This window comes from Budorcas taxicolor, chromosome 16 (assembly GCF_023091745.1).
Source record: "Budorcas taxicolor isolate Tak-1 chromosome 16, Takin1.1, whole genome shotgun sequence".
Taxonomy (NCBI): Eukaryota; Metazoa; Chordata; class Mammalia; order Artiodactyla; family Bovidae; genus Budorcas; species Budorcas taxicolor.
The window spans coordinates 27,756,407-27,773,522 of NC_068925.1; positions in this window are offsets into that span (position 1 = coordinate 27,756,407).

Below are 17,116 nucleotides of genomic sequence, written 5' to 3' on the forward strand. Positions count from 1 at the left end.
TAAATACGATTACCTTCAAAACCATTGTCAGCTTAGCATGAACATTTTCTTCAGGAAGGCTAACACTTCATGACACCAGGAAAGGGGTGGGAGAAAACAAGCCTCACTGTGGAATCACTTATTCAACATTCATCCAGCACTTATTGAGCACTTAAGACATGGTGAATGCAATGGAAATCCATAAAAAATGCAAATGGATATCATTTCAGCCTTTAGGGGCTCACAGTTATGAACCTAAACCTATACTTTTTCTACATAAAATTTTTTATTCAGTTACCCCTTCATTCAACAAATATATCTTGGGTCCTACTCTGTGTAGGTTTGTGCTCTAGCTACTGGAAATACAGACTTGAACAAAACAAAGATGCCTGCCCTCCTGGAGTTTACATTGAAAGTGAGGGAGGTAGGCAGTTATTTATCCCTGCTCCCCACTCTTCCAACCTAGAGGTGATTTTCTTTACGGGTGAAGTCAGGCTGATATTTTAGTATATTTTTTCTGGCAATTGCTACTCTGTCTACCAGAGTCGACAAAGAGCAGGAACTAGGTCTTAATCTTGATATCCACCACCACGATGCCTAGGACAGGGTTAATAATGTGTACAGCTCAATAAATGAACAGTGAGTACATATTTTCAAGTACAACCAATGTAGCTAAAGCTGGTGAAGCTCCACAGGAAGCTGAAAATTCCTTTTTCATGTCTGTTATCTAAAGGGAACAAAAGAACTCAGTGAGGTTTGCACCTCCCCTACCTTCTCCTAACCTGGTTTGGGGACTGGTTTGAAAGAGTGCTGACATGGGCTATATCTACCATTGCAGACTACATCACATCTACCATTGCAGATGACATCACACCCACCATTGCAGATGATGTCACACCCACCATTGCAGATGACGTCACACCCACCATTGCAGATGACATCACAAGTAAATTTTGCAAGGTGGTTTATAGCATTTTTTTTAACTCTCAAGGGAAATTTTTTATTCTATAGGGGTCATAATCATATAAGAAAAGATATAGACCTCTTTGAGGCATGTTTGGGAAATTATGGATAATCCCTTGTTCCTAGAGAGTATGTGTGTTTAGAGGTAACTTAGGAGATGGTAGAACATCCCACTAGGGCCACACTGTTAAGGACTTTACATGCCATTCCAAGGAGTTTAAACTTTATTCAGAAGAAAATGAGAGTCATCAAAGGATCAAAGCTTGGAATGGAAGAAGTTGTGGAGAAAGAATAGAGTGAGAAAGCAATGGGGCCGCTGTAATGAGGTGTGAACCAGAGTGGTGGCAGTCAGCATGGGAGGCTCTGAAGAGGAGGACTGTCAGATTTCAGGGACCAGGATGTGCTGAGGGCAAGAAAAAAGAGGACACAAAGATGCTACCAGGATTCAGAGCCTAGGAGACTAAGCTATAAATTGCTATCAAAAATAGGGAACATAAATGCAAAGGTTTTGTGAGGATGGCAATGAGTTCCATGTTGGACACACTGAGTTTGATTTGATGAAGAGAAATATTGATCCATATGGAGATATCAGGCAGGCAGTTGGAAAATAGGGCTAAGGAGCTTTTTTTTTTAATTATTATTTTTTGTTAATTTTTGGCTGTGCGGGGTCTTTGTTGCTGCACAGGCTGTTTCCTTGTTGAAGCAAGTGGGGGCTACTCTCTAGCTGTGGTGTGAGGGCTTATTGCTGTGGCTTCTCTTGTGGTGGAGTACCAGCTCTAGGGCACCTGAGCTTCACTAGTTCCGGCTCCCAGGCTCTAGAGCACGGGCTCAACAGCTGTGGTTCACAGGCTTAGCTGTTCTGTGGCACGTGGGATCTTGTCGGATCAGGGACCAAACCCACGCCTCCTACATTGGAAGGAGGATTCTTTACCACTGAGACACAGGAGCAGCCCAATTTAGGGGATTTGAAGAGGGCTTGGAGTGAAAGAAGTGGGTCCATGGGTTTCTCCAAGTCTGTCTGTTCAAGTCACAGCACAGATGTACCTAACCCAGGAAGCGCACAGTGAAAAGACAAAACGCTCTGGACAGGGCTTTTGGGAACGGTACTGTAGGAGGAAGAAGGAATGGAGGGAGGGAAGAAAGAAAGAGGGCAGTCAGTGAAAAAAAGAGCAATGGTTCCCAAACTATAGAGGGTCAAAGAATCACCCAGAGACATTCATGCAGATTCCTAGGTCCCTCCCCAGAAAACCAAACTCTGTATGTCTGGGGTAGAGACATGCAGTCTAAAGAGAACGCAACACCCCCCTTCATTATCTATTGATGCATAACAGATTACTCAAAAATTCCACATCTTAACTCAGGAACGTTTTTGATCTCTTGGTTTCTGGGAATCAAGAATCTGTGAGCAACTCAGATGGGTGGCTCCAGGGCTTTTGCAAGGTTGTAGTCGAGTTGTAAGCCAGATTTCAGGTGTTTGAAGACATATCTGGGACTGGAGGATCTGTTTCCAAGATGAGTGTCCTCATCACATGGCAGCTGGCTTCCCCCAGAGCAGGTGACCCAAGAGACCAAGGTGGAGACCACAACATCTTTTACAAGCCAGTCTCAAAGTCACATTTGTCATTTCTGCAAAAAATCCTATTGTTTACACAGGTGAATCCTATTTACTGTGAGAGGAGAGTTCACAGGGTGACAAGACACAAAATCATGGAGAGGGACGAGGTAGGCAACCTGGAGACCAGCAACCGAGGTCGTCCCTACCCTCCTGGAGTTATTTTGATATGAGTTGCCTTCAAAGAAATACTGGATGGGAAAGAGAAAAGGTAAACAGAGGAAAGAAAGTCAAACAGAAGGTGGACTTTGGTGCCAAATAGGACCAAGAAATCAAGATGAGGTTGAGAAGAAACCACTGAATCAGGCTTCTGGGAGATTAGTCTTGACCATCTCAACTTGGAAGCTGCACTTCCAGACAAACACAACTCTTTTTATGCAACTTATGTTAAGAAATACATTTTACTTCACCATCTGGTACACAATGCACTTTATAACAATCAAATGTTTCATGAATTAATATCTTCTGCCACTGCATGAAAGTGAAAAGTGTTAGTCACTCGATCGTGTCTGACTCTTTGCAACCCCATGGACCGTAGCCTGCCAGTCTCCTCTGTCCGTGGAATTCTCCAGGCAAGAATACTGGAGTGGGTAGCCATTGCCTTCTCCAGGGGATCTTCCTGACCCAAGGATCGAACTCAGGTCTCCTGCATTGCAAGCAGATTCTTTCATCTGAGCCACCAGGGAAAGGCACTGACATGCCTTATTTTAGTCTAGCTATTTCTTTTTTAAAAATCTGCTAGTCAAGATCCACTAAACTGATTTTGTCGGTCATTAAAGCATCCGAACTGGAGCTTGAAAAAGTAATCTCAATAGGACTGAATAACAATGAAGATGATGGTGATGACACAACAAATACATTTTGAGTATATACCCTTAGTGCTAAAGTGTAATATCATGAATGATTTCATTCATAACAACTCTATAATACCATTATCATAATTTTAGGTGAAAAAGTTTAGTACTTAAAGAACTTATTAATAAGCAGCTTTCCCAAAGGCCATATGGATAAAAGGTTGTACATCTATAATTTACTTTAACCTAAACAATATGATTTTGGAACTTATAGTTTAGAGCCTCAGGGTCCAATATGGAGTCTACTAGCCACATGTACCTATTTTAATGTTAAATTTAATTGAAACCAAATAAAATTACAATTTCACATCTCAGTCACACTAGCTATATTTCAAGTCTTACTAGCCACATGTGGTAGTAGCCTCCATATGGGAAAGCAGAGCTATACAGCATTTCCCCCACTGCAGAAAGGTCTACTGGATAGCAATGTTGTGGAGCTAAACCACCAAGGGCCAATGTTTTAGAAGACGGGAGTTACCTGAGCACAGCTGAAAGGTGAGAGGAAGGAGTTGGAGAAAGGGAGAAGAGTCAAAATAAGGGATACAAGACGGAGCAGTGACCTCGGGGAGAATGGGCAGGCAGGATCAGAGTACGGGGAGCTGGCTTTGGTAAGCGACGGGGACAGTTTCTGCTCTGAGTCCGAAAGGAAGAGGAGGAACTTCCCTGGTGGTCCAGTGGTTGGGACTTCGCCTTCCACTGTGGGGAATTCGGGCTCAATCAGCTCCCTGATCAGGGAGCTGGGATCACAGGTGCCTTGTGGCCAAAGAGCCAGGATGTAGAACAGAAGCAACATTGTAATGAATTCAGTGAAGACTTAAAAGGTGGTCCACATCACAATATTGATAAAAAAAAAAAAAGATGGAAGAAGAAAATGGGTGAAGGTCCAGAGGAAGGAGAAGTTGAAGAAGTACACTTTGATATCCCTTGGTACTGTCTAAACTGTACGGGCTGAGAACAGGAACAAAGGGTGAGTGGGTCAAGTTTGGGCAGTAAGTCAAGTAAGGAAGATTTAAAATCTCTACTGCAAGAGTTGCATATACAGGAAGAAAAAGTTGGATACTCACCCATGGGGGCTCAGCTGTGGTTAGACACAACTTTCGATGCAGTCAACCATTTATTTCATTCATTGAATAAATATCTGTTAAGTGCTTACACCTGCCAGGCACCGTGCCAGGAACTGGAGAAACATTAATGAAGAAGAGTAACAAAAGCAGGCAAGCCCATTCTCTCATGGAACTTTCCGGTGGAGGTCTTTGTTAATCACAGAGTTGCCAAGCATAGCCCTGTAATGGACACATACCACCAGGAAGAGGGGCTGGGGCTCTAAGGGGCTGTGAGAGGGCATAGTAGAGGTTTCATCTGGTCAGGGTGGTCAGGGAAGGCTTCCTTTGAACTGAGACTTGAAGAAGGAAACCCATTCCATGCAGAAGGGAGAACAGTTCATAACTTTGCCCTGAACTGGGGCCACGCAGAGAACCAGGCAGGCAGACAAAGGCAGCTTTGTAAGGTTCCTGCAGACAGAGGTTTGCTAAGCACACAAAGCCACCTGTGGTTGCCGAGTTTCTACTCCAGTCCTGGTGGGGATGGCTTTAAGTGGAAAGAATACCATACGATATCCACAGGAGGATCAGCCTGCTGGATGTGGTGGCTGGAATTTTAGGGGACTGAGGGTGCCTTCCCTGCTGATAACATCAGCAAGGAAGCAAATGCACAAATATTATTTTTATTCTAGATTTGCTTCATCTTAGAATTTTGATGTTTTTCACATTTGTAACCTTAATACAGTTAAAAGCAGGAGATAGCAATTAATCAGTTCTTATGAAGGAGGAAGGACTCAAAATAAGTTCTCTGAGAACTGAAACAGAGTTCTCTTTTAGTGTGATAACAGGATACAGTTACTTTACCACTCATCAGTAACACAGGAACACACAACCTCACCATAAGGTATGTATCTTTGAAATGTTATCACAATAGTTTGTAAAGTTAAACATAGGAAGAGGCTTTCCCAGTGGAAATTTGGAAAAAAATAGTTGCGCTTTAGTAGCTTACCCAATTTGGAGTTTCTTCTTCATCCTCAATATATTGTATTAAAAATATTTTAAAGTGTGCTTTGTTGAAGCTTTTAAAAATGTGTGGTTTCTTTGTAAGTTCTGTTTTATCTTTCTCTGTTTTACTAAAATTGAGCCTGGCGTTTTTGACTTCAAAGGAAATTTGTTTTTCTGATAAGTCTAAGTGAGGGGAGATAGGTCTACAATACAAGTCTGGTGACGGATGGTTGCTGTGAGTGTTGACTCTGCATGTATTGTAATATTTGTACATTCACTTCTTTGCTGATGTTATCAGCAGGGAAGGCACCCTCAGCCCCCGAAAACTTCACATTTTTGTGTCAGAGTTTACACATAAAGCACTTAGAACAATACTCCAAGGCTCCAATTTAATATGGGTCAGCCCTAGTTTCTACACATATCTACTCTCATACACATGGACTATTTGCATTGTGGGTAAATGATTGAACTTAATGTTCATAGTTCCATTTTCTTCCTTAAATGGACGTTTATAAGCTACAATTTTCATTCTTAGAACTGCATTAACATAAGCTTTTCATTCACTGCCCTGGGTGTTCGTGTAAATTTTTTTTCACTGTTTTGTAGGTCTGGTATTTTTAATGAATCCATATCTCATAGGCACATGTAGAGTATGGCCTATTCTGTGTTCTCAGATATTGTTGCTTTGGGGCATCCTGTGTAGTAAGGAAAAAGTGGGGGTGGGGCGTGAAAGAGCTGAATTCCTGTGAAATTGTACTGCAAAGCTAAATTCTGAAATGTAATAATTTACCCTATTATCCAGCCATTGAGGAAAAAACATTTTGACCCAAAACATTATCTTCTTAGAAATGGTAATTTCTAGGCAATATTTTTTTTATTATCTAGTGTCAAGTATACAACATCGTAGTTCAACATCTGTATACACTACCTTTGACACCATAAAATTGACCCTCTTCACCCCTTCGCTCGCATGCCAACCTCCTTCCCTTCTGGTAACCACTGATCTGTTCTCTCTGTATCTATGAATTTGTTCATTTATTTCGTTTGGTTTTGTTTTAGGTTCTATTAACATATATGAGTAAAATCATATGGCTGGAGAAGGAAATGACAACCCACTCCAGGATTCTTGCCTGAGGAATCCCATGAATAGAGGAGCCATGGGATATTATTCATTATCCCATGAATAATAATCCCATGAACTATTAATCCCATGAATAGTTCATAGGGTCACAAAGAGTTGAACATGACTGATGCGATTTCCTAGCATGCAAGACCATATGGTATTTGTCTTTTTTCTCTGACTTATTTCACTTAGTATAACACTCTCATGGTTCATCCATATTGTCACAAATGGCAAGATTTCATTCCTTTTCATGACTGAGTCATAGTCCATCGGGTATGCTATCACATCTTTATCCATCCATCCACGGATGGACACTTAGGTTGCTTTTACATCTTAATAATGCTGCAATGAACACAGAAGTGCATATATGTTTTTGAATTAGTGTTTTCATTTTCTTTGAATAAACACTCAAGTGGAATTGCTGGATTGTATAGTAGTTCTCTTCTTAATTTTTTGAAGAATCTCAATAAAGTTTTCCATAGGGGCTGCACCAATTTACATTTCCACCAGCACATTTACTTCTTGTCTTTTTGATACTAACCATTCTAACATGTATGAGGTGATATCTCATTGTGGTTTTGATTTGCCGCTCCATAATAATTGGTACTGCTGAACACCTTTTCTTATGCCTGTTGGCCATCTGTATGTCTTCTTTAGAAATGCAGCTATTCAGTTCCTCTTCCCATTTTTTAGCTGGGTTGTTTTGTTATTACTAAATTTTATGAGTTCTTTATAGATTTTGTGTATTACCTCCTTATCAGATACATGATTTGCAAATATTTTCCCCCATCCAGTAAGTTGGTTTTTGTTTTGATGACGGCTTTCTTCACTGTGAAGAAGCTTTTTAATTTGATGTTGTCCCATTTGCTTATTTTTACTTTTGTTTCTCTTGCCTTTGGAGTCAGGTCCACAAAACACTGCGAAGACTGATGACAGTGAGGTTATTGCCTATTTTTTCTTCTAAGAATTTTACTGTTCCAGGCCTTACATTCAAGTCTTTAAATTGAGTTGATTTTCGTGTTTGATGTAAGATAATGTCTAGCTTCATTCTTTACCATGTAGCCATCCAGTTTTCTCAACACTATTTACCAAAGAGACTGTTCTTTCTCCATTGCATGTTCTTCGCACCTTTGTCATAAGTCAATTATTCTTATATGTGTAGGTTTATTTCTGGGGCTGTCAATTCTGTTCCATTCATCAGCATGTCTGTTTTTGTGCCAGTACCTATTGTTTTGATTATCAAGCTTTGTACCATAGTTTGCAATCAGGGATCATGATACCTCCAGCTTCATTCTTCATCAGGATTATTTTGGCTATTTAGGATCTTTTCTGACTCTGCACAAATTTTAGAATTATTTGTTCTAGTTCTGTGAATTATGCCACTGGAATTTTGATAGATATTGCACTGAGCCTGTAGATTGCTTTGGATAATATGGACATTTTAACAATATTAATTATTCCAGTCCATGAACACAGTATATCTCTCTATTTATTTGTGTCTTCTTAAATTTCTTTCATAAGCGTCTCATAATTTTCAGTGTACAAGTATTTTACCTCCTTGGTTAAATTTCTTCCTAGGTATTTTATCCTTACTGATACAATTGTAAATAGGGTTTTTTTTCTTGATTTATCTTTCTGATGGAAATGCCACAGACTTCTGTATATTGATTTTGTATCTTGAAAATTAGCTGAATTCATTTATTAGTTCTAATAGATTTTTTGGTAGGGTCTTTAGTGTTTTCTGTATATAGCATTATATCATCTGCAAATAATAACAGTTTTACTTCTTACTTTCTGATTTGGATGCCTTTTAGTTATTTGTCTTGCCTAGTTACTGTGGCTAGGAGCTCCTATATTGAATAAAATTGGTAGAGTGGACGTCCTTGTCTTGTTCTTGATCTTAGAGGAATAGCTCTCAGCTTTTAATCACTGAATATGATGTTATCTCCAAGTCTATCATATATGTCCTTTATTAAGGTATATTCCCTCTATATCCATTTTGTCAAGAGATTTTTTTGTCATAAATAGACATTGAATTTTATTAAATATTTTTTCTGTATCTATTGAGATGATCATATGATTTTTATCTTTCATTTTGTTAATGTAGTATATCCTGCTGATTGAGTTGCAGATGTTGAATCATCCTTGTATCTCTAGAAGAAACCCCACTTGATCATGGGGTGTATGATCCTTCTAATGTATTATTAAATTTGATTTCTTAATATTTTGTTGAGGATTTTTCCATCTGTATTTATCACGGATACTGGCCTGTAATTTTCTCTTTTTGTGATGACATTAGTTGGTTTTGGTATCAGGTAGTGCTAGCCTTATACAGTAAAGTGAGTTTAGAAGCATTCCTTCTTGTTCAAGATTCTTTTCTGAATTTCTTTTGTATATTTGCTTTAAGTTTTCCCTTGTGGTTACTGTGAGGTTCACATATAACATCCTATGTATATAGCAATCTCTTTTAAATTGATAGAAACTTAACTTTGAACACATTCCAGAGCTTTACATTTTTACATCCCCCACCATGTTTTCATATATTTTCCGTCTTTTTATTTTATGCTTCCCTTAACCGATTATTGTAATTTTAGTTAATTTTACTACTTTTGTCTTTCAATGTTCATACCTGCTTTTTGAGTGGTTGATCTGCTACCTTTCCTGTGTATTTACCTTCTTAGTGAGATAATTTCGGAGAAGGCAATGGCACCCCACTCCAGTACTCTTGCCTGGAAAATCCCATGGACGGAGGAGCCTGGTAGGCTGCAGTCCATGGGGTCACTAAGAGTCAGACATGACTGAGCGACTTCACTTTCACTTTTCACTTTCATGCATTGGAGAAGGAAATGGCAACCCACTCCAGTGTTCTTGCCTGGACAGTCCCAGGGACGGTGGAGCCTGGTGGGCTGCCGTCTATGGGGTCACACAGAGTCAGACACGACTGAAGCGACTTACCAGCAGCAGTGAGATTTTTACCTTTGTTGTTTTCTTACTATTAATTAGTGCCTTTGTTTTCCAGCTTACAGAATTCCCCTTAATGTTCCTTGTGGGGCCAGTTTAGTGATGATGAACACCTTTAGCTTTTCCTTATCTGGAAAACTCAATCTTTCCTCCAATTTTGAATGATAATCTTGTCAGGTTGAGAATGATTGGCTGGAAATTTTTTCCTTTCAGCACCTTGAATATTTCATGCCACTCTCTTCTGGCCCATAAAGTTTCTGTTGGAAAATCTACTGAAATAGCTTTATGGGGTTTCGCTTCTACATAATAACATTTTTTTCTTGTTGCCTTTAAGATTCTCTCTTTACCCTTAATTTTTACAATTTTAACTATAATGTGTCTCAGTATGATTTTCTTTGGGTTTATCTTACTTGGAACTCTCTGGGTTTCCTGGACCTGGATAGCTATTTCTTTCCCCAGATTAAGGCAGTTTTCAACCATTATTTCTTCAAATAATCTCTCCAGGCTTTTCTGTCTTCTCTTTCTGAGACCACTATAATGCAAATATTATTCCACATGATGCTGAACCAGAGATTACTTAAGTTATCTTCACTTTCTAAAATTCTTTTTCATTTTGCTGCTCTGTCTGGATAATTTTCATTGCTTTGTCTTCTAACTCACTGATTTATTCTTCTACTTCATCTGGTCTGCTGTGGAACCCTTTGAGTATAGTTTTCAGTTCAGTTTTAATTTCTGATTGGCACTTTCTTATATTTTATATCTCTATTGAAGTTCTGCTATGTTCATCCATTCTTCTTCCAAGTTTGGTGAGCATTTTTATGATCATCACTTTGAACTATTTATCAGATAAGGTGCTTATCTTCATTTCATTAATGTCTTTTCCTGGGGATGTGTCTTGTTCTTTGATTTAGAACAGATTGCTGTCTCCTCATCTTGCCTGACTATCTGTGTTTGTCTATAGGTATCAAGAAAGACACCTTCTTCTCCCAGTTTTCAAGGAGTGTTCTTGAGATGATTTTGGGGGCCCAGAAGCACAGTGTTCCCTGAATACCAGAGCCAGGTGTTCAAGGGATGGCCCTCGTGCAGGCTGTGTGCATCCGCCAGCTGTGGTGGGATCTCAGCTGCTGCGTGGAAAAGTTAGGGGCCTGGGGTGCTCACCTGGCTTGGTTGCAGCATGACCACGGCATGGGGAAGGCAGAGCACGGTGCATTTGGCTATCCCAGTTGTGGCACAGCTGCTATGCAGAGTGGGTAAGGCACACCCAGCTGGGTTGCCTTGTGGAGTGGGTAGAGCGTGTCTTCTGGTGCTAACAGGCTAGAGGGAGAGCATCAAAACTGGTGGTCACCAGCAAGTTAGGATGAAATTGTAAAAGTGGTGCCCACCAGCATGCCCATCCCCGACAAAGTCCCAGCAGGTTCTCATCTCTCTGGAAGCCACTGTAAAGTCAGTAAGTGAGTCTCCCTCCCTTATGATCTAGGTGCCTTTTGCCAATTCTTTGGCTTCTTTCTGCTTTTGCCCTGGATCTCAGTGCAAATACATCTGCATTTAAGCCCTGTAAGAGGTTTTCTGCTCACTTCTGTGGGAACAGATAGTTCTATGGCTCTCCTTGACTTAATTCTTACTGATTTGGGGGGCTCATCTTTCTGGTGCTGGACCCAAACGTTAGGATGTCTCACACAGGAAATCCTTCCACTCCTTGAGGGAAAGTTCTGTGTTTTTGGCATCCATCCCAACTGTGCTTCCCTGGCAGTTCAGATGGTAAATAATCTGTCTGCAATGCAGACGAGACCCTGGTTTGATTCCTGGGTCGGGAAGATCCCCTGGAAAAGGATTAGGCTACCAGTTCCAGTATTCTTGGGCTTCCCTAGTGGCTCAAATGGTAAAGAATCTTCCCTCAATGCAGGAGACCTGGGTTTGATCCCTGGGTTGGGAAGATCCCTTGGAGGAGGGTATGGCAACCTACTCCAGTCTTCTTGCTTGGAGAATCCCCATGGACACAGGAGCCGCCTGGGCTACGGTCCATGGAGTCACAAAGAGTCGGACATGACTGAGCAACTAAGCACAGCACCCAAATGTGGGTCACTGTTTCTGGGGTAGAGTCCTGGATGAGACTGTGTCTCTGCTTCTATGTCTCAGTGCACCTCTATCTTTTGTTGTCAAGGCACTGTTTATCTAGTTCTCAGGTCTTTTTCAGGGAAAGATCATCCACGTGTAGCTGTCAGTTTGTTGTGTCCATGGGAGGAGGTGAGTTAAGGGTCTTCCTATGCCACCATCTTAAACCCTTCTTCTCAAAGCAATACATTTACATAAAATAAAAATTACCCAGATATTGAAAGCTTTCACTTACAACATGAATATTAGGGAACCTCAATTATCCAGAGCACTGTTGTCCAATAGAAATATAACATGATATATATTTACATATAATTTTAAATTGACTGCTGCTCTGCTCAGTCACTTCAATCGTGTCTGACTCTGTGCGACCCCATAGATGGCAGCCCACCAGGCTCCCCTGTCCCTGGGATTCTCCAGGCAAGAACACTGGAGTGGGTTGCCATTTCCTTCTCCAATGCATAAAGTGAAAAGTGAAAGTGAAGTCGCTCAGTCGTGTCTGACTCTTAGTGACCCCATGGACTGCAGCCTACCAAGCTCCTCCGTCCATGGGATTTTCCAGGCAAGAGTACTGGAGTGGGGTTAAAACAAGTAACATGTGAAATCAACTTTGATAATATATTTTATTTAGTCTATTGTGTTTAAAACCAACCCCTCTTAACAAGTCATCGATATTTTAAAAGGCATTGACATATTTAACTTTTCTATAGTAAGTTTTTAAAACCAGTGTGTATTTTATAGTTACAGCACATGACAATTGGAACTACCCATGTTCAAATGCTCATACCCAGGTGTGGCTACCAGCTGCGATATTGTATGGAGAAACTCTAGCTTATTTCTCCCCTTTGGCCCATCCAAGAACCAGGTGCTTTGTGCCACGAGATTAAATCTGAAGTCACTACCACTAATAGTCATTCTGAAGAAGGGCCCAAAACACATTTCTGTTCCATAGGTCAATTCAAATGATGGGGCCAGAGCATATTTTGCTGTATTTCCCAAGTCTTCAACAAATGCAGAAAAGAGACCCAGGTCTTCGTTTGGCAGAAGGTCTAAATACTGAAGCCTCCAGTAAAATACAGTGAGGATTTTTCTGCCAAATGGAAAGAAGGCTAATTGTTCTTAGTATCAGGGGAATGCTTGGCAGTTTAACATTTACAAAACATCTCTTTCATTGCCCAGTGGAAGAGCTGACCAAGGCATCCCAGCTTGTCATCTTCCCAGGGGTGTTAATCAGATGCTAAAGATGCAGGTGAAAAGCATCTGTCCTCCTCCAGCAGCTGTGCGCCAAGCAGGTGCCTTATCACCAGGCCCCTCAGAGCAAAAGATTTCTCTTCCCAGTTTCGTCAGCCTCTTCCAGACATTTGTTTGCTGTTCTGTGCGGTATTCACTTTTATTACAGCTTCTTTCACCTGATTTCCCAGATTACTGTTCTCAAGGTCACCTAGATTGAGGGCTCTTGTCATTAACACTCACATCTGCCCAGGCGCCTGGGTTAGAAACCCTCTTTCTCCAGATGGAATCCACCGTCAGGTCGTGGTCCCTTGACCACTGATCTGCACCTCGCCTCCGTGTCTTCCCGTCCCCTTGCCACTGTCGTGGTTTACACTCACTTCCTCCTGCTTGCCCTGCGTAAGCAACTTCCTAACTGGCCCCCTTTCTCTGGTTTCCCCTCCCCCTACTCCTCATTTCAATTCATATTCTACCCTACTACCAGAGTGAGCTTTCTAAAATAGACACTCAATCGGGTCACGTTTTTGGTTTCAAGACTTTGACCCCTCACTGTTGTCTACACAGTGGATTTCAACCCTTTAAAAAATAATAATAATAAGCAGAGGAAGTCCCAACCTTTTTCAATGAGTTGTTACCAAGAGACCAGGATAGAAAAGAGAGAAAATCTGAGCTGCTCTGGGTGAAGCAGGGACAGAAGCCGCAGAGCCTGCCCTAAAGTCCGGTAGCCCCGCCCTCCTCTGGGCCCACAGCAGCTCCAAGGGATCCTGAGAGCTTCTGGACACCTGCTGCCCAGTAGGGAGCCTATGCTTTTTGGCTTGGCATTCAGGGCTCAATGGAATCTGAGTCCAGCCCACCTTTCTGGTGTCATCACCCATCACTGAACTGCACATACACCCCAAGTTCCCACTACACAACTCACACAGGACCCTCATGTGCCATGCATTTCTGAGGCTCATACTGAGGCCACGCAGCATTCTCTGCCAGCCGTGTCCTCCTGCTCATCTCTGTCTGGTGAGATCCCAACTGCCTTCCCAGATTTAGCACCATCGTTCTACATGAACTCTTTCCTTATGAACAACCTGGATGAACTTCCCTTGAGAACTAACCCCTCTCTCCTCTAGGAATCCTGTTGAATTTACAGTTTAACCATTTACCACATCTGTAACCTGGATGAGTTTCTCCTAGAAATACTGCGGGTGAGGGTCCTTGATTATCTTTCTAATCCTGGCCCAGATTTTAATAAATGTTGGTGGCATCATGAGGTTAAAACGGTGTACCTATTCTATCATCATCAGAAGTGGGTGGGCTAGTCTCAGTTCCACGAGGAATTCTGAGAAACTTTAAGGCAAGAAAAAGGCCAAAGAGTCCTGAACTGGAGATCTGGCTCTGCTCCAAACTGTGTCTTTCTCTTCTTTTTCTCTCTTCCTCCCTCCCTCCCTCCCTCCTTCCTTCCTTTAACTAAAGCATAGTTGATTTGCAGTGTTGTGTTAATTTCTCCTATACCGCAAAGTGACTCAATTATACCTGTATAGGTATATACATTCTTTTTTAAAATAATCTTTTCCATTATGGTTTATCATAGGACACTGCATCTAGTTCCCTGTGCTATACAGTAGCAATGGATATACATTGGTGTTTATCCATTCCATATATAATAGCTAACATCTGCCAAACTATATCTTTAAATTCAGCCCTACACTGCTATGGTTTTAGTGCTCTTGGAATAATGATAATGATCATTTTAGTGACTAATTTTTATAAGGCAGCAACTACATGCCATGCACTGCCAACTACATGCCAAGCATTTTTCAGGGATTAACTCATTTCTGTTTTACAAAAGGAAGCCTGCAGGATTTACTAGATTGAACTCCTCTTTCCAGTTGCCTTTGGGACTGAATGAGATCTTACAAATCATCTCCTACAGCAATGAAGAAACCACCAGAATCTCCAGACAGAGAGTGAAATCACCACTACAGGTGATCAGCAGGTGGCAAAGCTGGCTGGTGGCAGGTCTCCTGGGTCTTGGGTGGCTGTATTTTCACCCACACAACACAGCTTCTCTGTAACAGGAAGTGGCCTGGTGCCAGCTGGAACCACATGTAGATGTGCAAAATGTTTTATGAAACTTCTTCAGAGAGAGATGACACTCAGGTATCAGCACGACTCAGTTCATGCCCAAATATCTCCTCACTTAAATGATTCCATTTCAAGTTTATGGAATAAATCTCTCAAATTTATTTTATGTAAAATTTGCCTCCAAGCAAAAATTATAATCACCAAATAATTTCTCTAACAATGGTATGAGTAGCGCCAATAGAAATCTAGGGTAGAAGCAACCTCCTGTCCTTGGCTATAGACATGCTAATGACTGCACGTGAGCTCCTATCCGGGCAGAGTGGGCTCCTGGGGAGGCCTCAGATACTCTGGTCAAGGTTGCTACCACATGGCTTCAAGGACATAGCTGTCATGACCCTTGAATATACATCTGATCAGAATATTTTTAGAGCATGTCATCTCTGTCAGCTCAGGCTGCTCTAACAAAACACCGTAGACTGGATGGCTTAAACCACAGACATTTATTTCTCACAGTTCTGGAGTCTGGGAAGTCCTCAGTCAAGATATGAGCACATTCAGTTCTTGACAAGGGTCCACTTCCAGACTTACAGACAGCCACCTTCTGTCTGTGATCTCAGGTGGCAGAGAGCGGAAGTTCTGGTCCCTTCCTCTCATCCCATCATGAAGGCCACACCTTCATGACCTCATCTAAACCTAATTACCTCCCAAAGGCCCCATCTCCAAATACCATCCTACTAGAGTTTAGAGCCTCAATGTATGAATTGGGAAGAACACAAACTTTCTATTCATAATACATGTCTCAATTCAGAGTGCATTTCCTGAGAAGCAGCATGATATCATGGAAAGACAAGTGAACCTAAAATCAAAACTTCCACCACTGACCCACTGACCTTTGGGGGAATCAGTTAAAATGGCCAAGTCTCAGATTTGTCCTAAGGAAATGTTATCAGTTCTACTGGCCCTGCCTACCTGGAGTTACCATGAAGCTTCAAGAAGATGTGGGTGAAGAGGACTGGGATGAGTAAATGCTTGATTTTCTTCTTTAAGGATTGACCATATTTGGAGAATATTATCCAGAACTGTTTCCTCATTACATCCCAGAGAAAGGAAGTGACTGACCCAGGATCCACAGTCCAGGACAAATACAATGGAGTCTGGACATCACCCCTCCCTAGCACTCTATCCTTTACCTAAACTGTTTTAGGATGACATTAATTCTGTTCTTCTTTTGTTAAGCTAGGAATCTGTAGAAATTTTCGTAAACCCATATATAGTAAGTCCCCTACATACAAACCTTCAAGTTTTGAACTTTCAAAGATGAGAATGTGCATCTGGTTCCAGCAGGGAACCAGAACTTAGAACACCAATGTCAGGCGTGAGTGAAATTGCACCTTGCCCTCCGTCTCCTGTTGCTGATGATCCTTCAGCTCTCCCATCTCATCTCCCACCTCCTCCTCCTCCTCTAGCCAGTAACTCTTCTTGCCTGTTCACTTGATGCTGGCCCCTGTGTGCCAGATGCTGTACTGTATTACTGCACTTTTCATGGTACTGTACTGTAAGATTAAAAATGTTTTATTTTGTGTGTGTGTTTTGTACGTATTATTTGTGTGAAATGTATTATAAACCTATCACCTTACAGTACTATATAGCTGACTGTGTTAGTTGGGTACCTAGGCTAACCTTGTTGGACTTATGACAAACTGGACTTAGGAATACACTATTGGAATGGAACATGTTCATATGTAAAAATCTTACAATGTATTAAATGTATTTTCTGTATTAAATCTTACAATTTGTAGCCGAAGGCTAGAAGGACATCAAAAGGATATTAATTGACTGTATTAAGGTGCTAGGCTCTTGAGGCATAGTTTCATCTACCTTAGGGCAGCCCTACAGTGGTATTGTCATGGCCCCTCTTCCAGTCGTCTGTTCCAGAACTTGAGGGTCAGGAAAGTTGTCAACTTGACCAAGACCACACAAGTGGAAAGTGGCAGAGGAGAGTCAAGCTGAAGTCTACATGACCAAACCTAGTGCTCTTCCCATGAGCCCTGAATGCCTCAACCCGAAAAAGTCATCTCAGAAAACTGGAGAAAAAGGAAAACAATAAAGTGATTTGCCATGGTGTCCACCAACGCTATTTCAGAGATATGCACCTAACATT